Here is an 8,892-nt window from a genome sequence, read left to right as displayed (position 1 = left end):
GAGGGTATTACTTTATAAGCAACCCACAAGTGGTTTACTTCTCCAATACATAACCAAGTATGTTTTGTCTCGTCCATTTGTAGATGGTGAAAAATTCCACCACTGACTCCTGCTGACAGCACATTTAGCTTGCGACACGAAGCACCGGCTATGGGGCCTGACTAACTCGACGAATTTGGCGAATTTGGCTGCCTGATCAATGGGTTCGGAATAACATCCACACCATGGTCAATTTACAATATTTTCGGAATAACCTCAAAAGTCTAACAGGCACACACATGAGTGTACACAGGCACATAATAATTAGGGAGGCAGCTTTAACTGGTACATTTTCCGAAACAAATATCTCGATCTCCTCATTAGCTGTACACGTGGCTAAATAATGTGTACATTTTATATTGTCTATTGCAGCATGTCCACATATTCTCAGCGGGTACGTGAGCCAAATGCCTCACTCGCCCACTGATTAGGTTTGTACAATTACATATGAATGACCTGTTTAATAATTTTTGGTGAGAGTCATAATGTCTGTATCAGGGTGTTGAATCGTACAGTTGAGTCAGCAATTAACGTAATGTTACAAGATTTTCCGATGGACCAGGAAAGGACAATGATCCCCTGTTAGTTTTAAACCGATGAATGTGATCCATTCCTATCGATCAATTCAGCCTTTTAATGTCGCAGTTGTTTTCCAAATTTCAACGTAGAGTTGATGGAGAAGATTGGCTCCATTTAAAAGGGAGAGTAAAGGCGGTGTGGAACAAAGAAGCTGGAAAACTTTTGTTACAGTCAAAAAGTTGAAAATAACGAAGGAAACGTTACGTATTACTGAGCTAATGAAAAATGACCAATGAGGCGGGGTTCAACTGCTGCATTTGGGAGATAAAGCGTAAAACCGATTTCATAGGGCTTTCTCTTAGAGGAGGTTGATTCAAGAACGGGTATTACTGTCTTCCCACAAACGTAAAATTAATCAAACGATTTATCAGAGCGGTAAACAAACAGGATACTGATAGCTATTGATTTGGTAATACGAGGCGATTGCATCGGAGGGCGTGTACATTGCCGCTAGGATGCGGCAATGCCAGCAATACTAATCAAACATTTTGCATGAAGGGAAGGATGAGCTGTCGTTAAGCTTCTTGAAGTTCGCATTACTGTGTTGGTTGGACTTGCAGCTATAGAAAAGGTCGAAGCTCTTCCTTCCTGGAATTGACCTTTCCCGTAGAACTGCATATCACAGAGCTCGTTGAGATTCACCATGTTAACTGATTTGTCTCCCGGAGAACCGCTTCAGAATTAAGACCCTGTGATGTTGGTCCTAATAAAGCTGCTAGCTCTATCGTCGCAATAAACTATTAAATATTCTTCTACTTGAGCTGAAAAGTTACTTCTGAAACGCCCACTTCTGTTAAATGAATCTTTCTTCTGGTGGAAACAGTGGAGGAAACAGTGGCATCATTTCATACATTTTGTCTTTTCCGTCACCATTTAGGGCCAGTAGTTACCTTCCATAAAGCAGCAGGTTTGGTAGTTACAAAACGCTCACAGGTTTCTTAAGCGCTCTTTTTCTACGAGGATTGTGAATAGTGAGATTTAGGTAAAATAACGAACACGCCACATCTAAGGTTCCTGTACATACTACGGAACTCAATGGCTTACTCATATTGGTCGTAAATACCAACAACTGTGTTTGTGCCAGGTATGCACACGCAGTGTCGTTAATATCTCGCAATAACGCTAAGCGCTTCCACCCTTCTAGAAGTCGGGATGTCTGAACTACACACACCTTTGGTTTGTTTACGTGAAATTAAGCCCAAAATAGCATAGTCCGTCTAACTAGTGAAAAACCGCAATAGGTGACAGTTGATTCAGGAGCACGCAAGTTATCAGTCACATGAAATAAAGCAAAAAACATGGATTAAACAATGGTTTAACCCGAGAAATTAAGTTTTATCGCAACAATAGTTGGGTATCAATTTATAATAATGGGGATAACTTATAGAAAACCACTGTCCATGAGGTGTAACTTACATTCTGGTAAATGCCTGAACTCCGAAATACTAGATACTGATGCTGATCTGGATAAGCCACTCTACATAAGGTAAACGATATAAGCCAAATCGTCCAAGACAATCCAGTGAACAAAGCCTACTTATCTGGTGATACGCATTTCCAGAAAGCTTATGTCTGGAAGTTCTTGCCAGTTTGTTGAGAAGACCACGGCAAGGAGTCTTACGTAGTGCGCCACTTTCATGTCCTATAGGAAAATCAGGGTACTCAAGGAAAACAATAACTTGATTAAATTTGTTAATAATAACAAGAGTAACCGCTCAGCTTTGAAGCCCCTTATCGGCATAGCAACCGCGTACCTAAAAGAAGACACGAGGGCCGGAGTTCCTCTGAGTTGTCGAAATCTAGGCGAATGCAACCGGAACGGCAGCTTTGGTTTGACCAATCCCGAAATTAAGGAAATCGTCGTTAGCATCTGTCAAATGAGCTTACCGTGAGAAAAATTACCAGTCAAGTAAAACGCTGTCGGCACATTTGTAGCCATTTCGGTTGTGAGGACGCAAAAGTCTACCAGTGCATAAACAAGGAGACGGTGGTCGAATGACTTCAAGAGGAGGGTCGCAGTTAGTTGTTCAACTTGTTAACGGAGAGCGAGTATATAAGTAAGCGTCCTTCAAACGTACGAACTCAGTCCCCGTGTTTTGATGTTAGACCCTTCTACGTGTTCAGTCTTCCAGAGAATTAAAACACGCACTTTCTGCGATGTTACGCCAAACAAGTCATATTTTTCCCTGGCGTTTGTCTGCTACGTTTTTGCTTGAAGTATACGAGGCCGACGTATTTAAGCATACGGACCAACTGGAGCCCAATGCATGACCTCACTGGTTTGTAGGCGTCAACAATGATTTTCTGCCTTCTTGTTTTCTGTAACGCTAAATATTTCACTATGGGATAATATCACTCACATTAGCCAGGACCTTAAGGAAGAAGTATCGATGTGGCAACACTGAATTTCTGTACTCTAATCAAGCCCACTTAAATGTTCCACAAAACCCTGAACCTTTTAGTCCTCAGACCAGACTTGATGAGGATGATTTCCACGTGATAGAAAATTCGATTACTCTTGCCAATTATTTAGTTAACTAGCTCAATCACCGCACTTTTGACGTTGGTAGCCCCCAGGCCAATGTTATTCCATATGGTCTTGTGGTCAAGCTTCACAACATCAGTCGTTGTTCACATCTAGCCGCCCTAATAGCTTCTCGCATTATTCTGACAGCATAATCACTCTTTTATGTATCCTCTTGAACGGAGGGGACTGCAAGGGGATGAGGGGGAAAGGTCCATCCAACAGATTTTACCCAAAAATGTATTAAACTCTGTGGTAGACGTCATATCACCAGGAGGACAAAGGTGTCTTATAGACTGTTGTGGAAAACAGAGGAAAAAGCTTGACAAAACGTTCAAAATTTCGTTGGAGTATCCACCCAGGTTTCACTAAATTGCCCAGATAGTTACGCGGTCCTAAATACATAGCCAAAAACTTAAATGAACCCGAGGTAGTACTGTCACACGTGGCACTGAATATCAGTATCCAGAAATACCCAATAGAAGTACAAAATGGTGTTAAAACAATCCGGACAGATACCTGGAATACGGTCTGCAGAAGCTGCAAATAGAGGTAGACTAAGGAGTGCGAAAATTATACGATGAAACAGGCCAACAAAACCAAACGCCATTGCTCCAGAATTTAAGGCACTTAAACCGTTAAATGCGTCCAATCCACTCACATCACAATAGTAGAAAGGAGAAAAATCAACGTTTTACTATACGCATCATAATGTAAATCCAAGGTCATTGAACAGCTCAAAAATCGGCCTCATGAATGCACGATGAACACCAAATGAAATGATGGGTTCAACAAAACAGAATCTCGAACGGCTGTCTAAGAGCAACCAAGCACAAGCTCGAGTGATCCATATGATTCCTACTGAATCGCAAAAACAATATGTCATCACGATTTTAAGTTGTGCCGGAAAAACGCATAAAAGGGGCATCCATCAGAGTAACCGCCGGCTGCACCCAAGTCTGATATACATGCTTCCATAGTTTTCATGTCACATAATCAACCTTTTTGGTAAACAAACGACAAGGGCTGGAGATCCTGGGCAGGAAGCATTGCTTAACAATCGGTTGTTCTCAGTTTCTATGTGCTTCTAACCGAATGTCTTGAAGTTGCACACTGTCTGTTGGAAAGTGATTTGACGTTGGCCACGCGTATAAATCCACCGATCGCTGAAATAACGTCAAGAATCGAACTTACTTCGCAATTGAAAAAGAGTAGCAGTTAGCTCCTTGATCTCACCAACGATGGGAAATATTCCTAACAAAATCCAAAGAAACCAGTGGTGGATAAATTTTGCACCAATTGCAAGTGGGATTTGGTGACGTTGTCGACGACACATTCGAGGTCAGATATTTTTCAGTGGCATATGTTTTTTGCCTCAGTTTCCTAAGTAGTGACGTAAGTTCAACTTTCCCTGTCACAGCCAAACAATTAGGTATTAACGAGTCTGTGTATAAGAAGCATACCCCGAATAGTGTGTGGATTTTTGATGTCACCAGTAAACATGAAATGAACCGTTACGGATTCATTCTGTAGCGGAGTAAACAGGACGTGTTCTGTTGAAACAAATACTGTGAAAGGGACGCTACATCGAAAGAACTAACCAGTAGTTCGATGGATATACTCATTTGCAAACGAATTTGGTTTTCACGAACTACTCAGGTGAATCCAAGCTGTACCCCTTACTTGCCTACAAACGAATGGGTCGGCCAACTGTGCAGGCTACCTTTATTTAGAAGACTTTTGAAAGAACGTGTGTGGTCTTGAACAAATTCGAAGTGCGCACTGTTTTTTAAAACTGATTATACAATAGAAACGTCTTAGTCCACCGTAAGGACACAATTTTCTAAGCCGTTTAACTGACTGCTTTGCTGTTGATGTGGGACTGCAGTGCTGCTTGTAGAGAAGAAACTAGCAAGCAATTTAGAGAGCATATTGCTGAACGCAAGAGGTATGCTGGTCCTACTCGCAAGACGTGTGCCAATACAGAAAACTTGAAAAATATTTAGCCGTTGCTCTGTAAGCTCGTGCTCACCCAGTTATATTGGACTTTTGGTGCATACGTCAATCAAAATGACCGTTTGCTCATAACAGCTGCCTAATCCAGGTGGTTGAGACCAAATAAATGGCTTGATTTTAGCCTCAGACCGCCGACCTGGCTTCGTCTTTCAGCAATCAGATGATGTCCTTGAATTTCTGTTTTAACTGCGGATATCAGATTGGCCTTTTTCTATAATTCTGATCATTCCATTCTAGAAAATGTCGCTTTGGGTGACCGCAACTTTGAGCAATAATCCCGGCATATGAACACTGCTTTTCCATTATAATCTAAACAAACTCAGGCTCTATCCTTCATCTTTAGATTATAAGTGCGAAAGTGAAGTAAAAGACGAAAGTAGTGCATCGAAATGTGTTTTAATCCTAGCTATTGCGCAGAGAAAGGGCGAAACCGTCCAATTGGTTAGAGCGCGAATTTACTGACCGGAATATCCGTGGTTCGAATCCGACCTCTGCCTCTCGACTTCCCCTGTCAAGGCTTGGGCAACCTGGCAGTATCCCAGCCCTCGTGCAAACCTCGAGTAGCATGGCAGCTAGGCACCGAAAGGGCACCGCAACTGAACGCAACTGAGTGCGCAAAGAAATACTGATTGTCTTCGTGTTTATTAAGGACCGTGTTCTGGAGGCTGGAATATTCGTGACAGTTAAATCTTACCGTAGCGCAACATGATTCCAAGGCAATCTACATTTAAACGTCATGTTTCTCCCCTGTTGATAGTCTGACATTGACTGCTCCTTATTAATTTCGCAACCCAGCCTGGACAATCACCCAAAAATCTACAGATACACGCGTTTTCTCGAGTTCACTCGCTAAACGTCCGGTTGAGACCACAGGACTCTTAAGCAAGTTTCGGTTTTGTATTCGAACGAATCACCGGGAGCCTACTCGCACAGCAGACAATCGTACGTGTAACTGAATGTTGCGGCTTTGTCCCACTCAGATTTTGGATTATTTTTTCACCGTTCAACAAGTTAACCAGTTCTAAGAAACATTAAAGCCACAGTCCCAGAAACAGGATTTTGCTGGCCTGATAAGTATTGTTATTATCTGAGCTACATCATATATTCTGGATAATGGGTGTTGTGAGTGGTCAATCCAGTCAGTTGATGTCCATTATAACTATTAGCTGGAATAGTCACGAATAAAAACAGCTGCTTAGACAGATAAGAATGTCTTTCGCCCTTCTAGTAAAGTACCAGACATACGTATAAAGTATTCAACTGGGAGAGGGGATATCATGAAGAAGGGGCCCCTTTGTTTAAAGTTTTGGGGTCGTTTCTCTTTGATGTTGGATACCACACCAATTTACGGCTGTTGTTGCAAATTGCCACATTTGACTGGTTCGCATAATGATGTTTAAGTTACACCGAATTCATAAATAATGACTGTCAGCGCACTTTTACTGAATTACTTCTTGCATTAACTGTGTTGGTTTTCTCTTCACATGGTAGACAGAGAACACTGAGACTTAAATACCAAGGCAAGTTGGCCCAACGCTGGCAGCTGATGAAATAAGATTGATGTTATTTTCTGTGGTAAAAAATGATGCCGCCCTACAAAAGTCACTGGATTTGAGGATTCTGTTATTATGTTGCACAGCTAACTGACAAAGTGCGAGCCTTTTTAAAACGTAGCCCAGAGGAAAACAATCACATAACGACCAGATTGACAAATACCTTTTTAAAAATTCTTTCGGCAGTTGTTGGGAAAAGAAGTAAATTTTACGGCCTGTTCATGTGCAAATGAAGAGTTGATTGAAAGCGCTTGATGACTTTATACTCCTTTGAATGAGTGCTCGTTATCCCATTTTGGTCCAACGTTCTGGAAGTCATTACAGCCTTAAACTGGGCAGAGAAAAACCTGGGATTGTTTCGGATTCGATAAATAGCATTGTCTTAGTGGGAGTAATATGTACATATATATGCGTATGTCCTTATCTACAGCCGTAAACTTCTGGTCTTTGGCAGCTGGGTACACTAGCTAAAACTCACCTTCCGGATGTTCAGCAAAGTCAAGGGGGCTAATAAGGAATAGTTAGAAGGTGATCCGGGGGTGCTTATCATACAACAACCTTTACCACGAGGGGGTAGTAGGAATACATTTGTTCTGTTTTCTGCGTTGGATCTAATGGCTTTTCCTAGATGGTCTAAATCTCCGCATCAGTGGAAGAAGCGATGCTGTTTTTCCCAAGAAGGGATGGATAGAGTAATCGGTCATAGAAGCCACACACTCCGATTAACCAACATCAGTAATGTCTGACGATGCATCATTAAATATCTTCAGAATGTTTGTACAGATCGAGAATTCATGGATGATCAGAAAGCAATAGCTGTGCGCAACAGTATGACTTTCGAGCCCCACTCCAAGCCCCGGTGTGTTGGTCCTAATAAAACGCCTGGTTGGTTGGAGCCTGGTGTTTTGAGCCCAGTAGAAAGATTCATTTCAAGTCCTATTAAATAAAACTCTTCACGTTTCACGCGTAATACCTATTATCAATGAAATCACATTTTCGGCTTAAAACCTGCAACGCAAAGACGCCAACGGCAACAACGACACCAAAATCCCCACTTCTTACGGGAGATCTCTTTCTGCACTCAATGAAACTCTGGAGACTTATCAAAGGAAACTGTGAGGATTCCTTCAGGTCATACGTTATATTGCACCAGAACCACAAATAATGTCTGTGTTAATCCAGATGCAGAAACTTCATTCGTATACATTTACGAAACACTACGTTTGGGGGACAATAGCTAAAATCCGATGTTAATATGGTTTTTTCTCGTTTTTTTCGTTGAATGAGTCCACTACACGGATTAGTAGGAGCATGGAAATCGCGACCTCATATAATGAATCAAAAAGAGTTTCCGGGGTGCAGCTTCTGAGGGAGTATACTGCTTTGGAGCTTTCAATGACAAACAAGTAACGCATCGTAAGACAAACAACAGGCGCAATATAGGCTCATCCAAAGAACCAGGAGGGATACTTAATCAACTATATTAGTGTGCGGCCAGGGAATCTCGTTAATTTACAGATGGAAAATAATGCTTGGAACTGACCGTAGTATTCATGACACTCGTATAATTTAAATAACGTGTGGCGCTAGGAAAACCATCCCAGTGCTGATTGGGAGCAGATTCGAAGTTGCTTGTCAAAAAGTTGTAATGAATTCTTATGAGACTATCATGACGACTAGCGGAAACCTGGGCCCCATCTCACTGGGACCCATTGGGCCAGAATATCAACACGTATGCGCTAAACTGCTGTATAAACTGTTAGAGTGAATAAAAACGCAGTAGGGGCTGGCTTGACACGAATGACATAGAGTAATCCACCTTGTTAAAAAGGAGGAAATTTCCTTAGAACAATCTAAGATAAAACAGATATGGAGGTTGGCTTTCTCCGTGCCCAGCCACTCAACTGCGCACCAACAATGTTTGCTTGACTGAAGGTGAAACTTTTGCAAGCCAACTTCCAAGCTCAGCGGACAGATCAACAACCATCTGATCAACCACCGGTGAACACAACCTAGATACCAATATTTCGACAAATTGACACCACATATGAAAGACCTTAAGCAAATTATGACCGCGTCAGTGATGCGCAACGAATGCTTGCTGAGCCAAACAGGGAAGCAAGTTTTATTTATTAGCAGAGGCCTACACAAATTGGGAAACCTAAGTAACACGGAAACGTC

Source organism: Opisthorchis viverrini (genome assembly GCF_000715545.1).
Source record: "Opisthorchis viverrini unplaced genomic scaffold opera_v5_2, whole genome shotgun sequence".
Classification (NCBI taxonomy): Eukaryota; Metazoa; Platyhelminthes; class Trematoda; order Opisthorchiida; family Opisthorchiidae; genus Opisthorchis; species Opisthorchis viverrini.
Note: the sequence above shows the minus strand (reverse complement) of the source record.